The sequence below is a fragment of the Herpailurus yagouaroundi genome, unplaced genomic scaffold (assembly GCF_014898765.1).
Source record: "Herpailurus yagouaroundi ecotype Mexico unplaced genomic scaffold, PumYag 67493, whole genome shotgun sequence".
In the NCBI taxonomy this organism is placed as follows: Eukaryota; Metazoa; Chordata; class Mammalia; order Carnivora; family Felidae; genus Herpailurus; species Herpailurus yagouaroundi.
In genome coordinates, this window is record NW_024420301.1 from 613277 (window position 1) to 613678 (window position 402).

Genomic DNA, 402 nt, shown 5'->3' on the forward strand with positions numbered 1-402 from the left:
CCGCCCTGCAGCCGGCGGGGCGGGGGACGGGGAGCGGGCCCGGGCGCGCGGCGCGTCTCCCTTCGTTAGAGCGCGGGCGGTGGCGCCGGCGCTCGGGGGCGGGGCCGGCGAGCCTGGGAGCCGGCTGCGTCACCGCCCACTCGCCCCGCCTCCGACTCCCCCCGCGGCGTGTCTTGGGTCGCTTCTCCCGCGGCCCCTGGGTGTGGGGAGCGGAAACATGTGCACTCTCCGGCCCGAGCTGCAGCTCTAACGTTTCCCGTCGGCCGTCCCCAGCAGCCTATGCCCTGTCCCCACTGCTAGTTAAAGGCAACTCCTCGGGCGTGTGTTCCTTAAACGACCCGGGGGAATGTTCCCAGGGGGGGCGGGGCCGAGCTCGTTTGAGGCATCCTCATCCGGGCATTC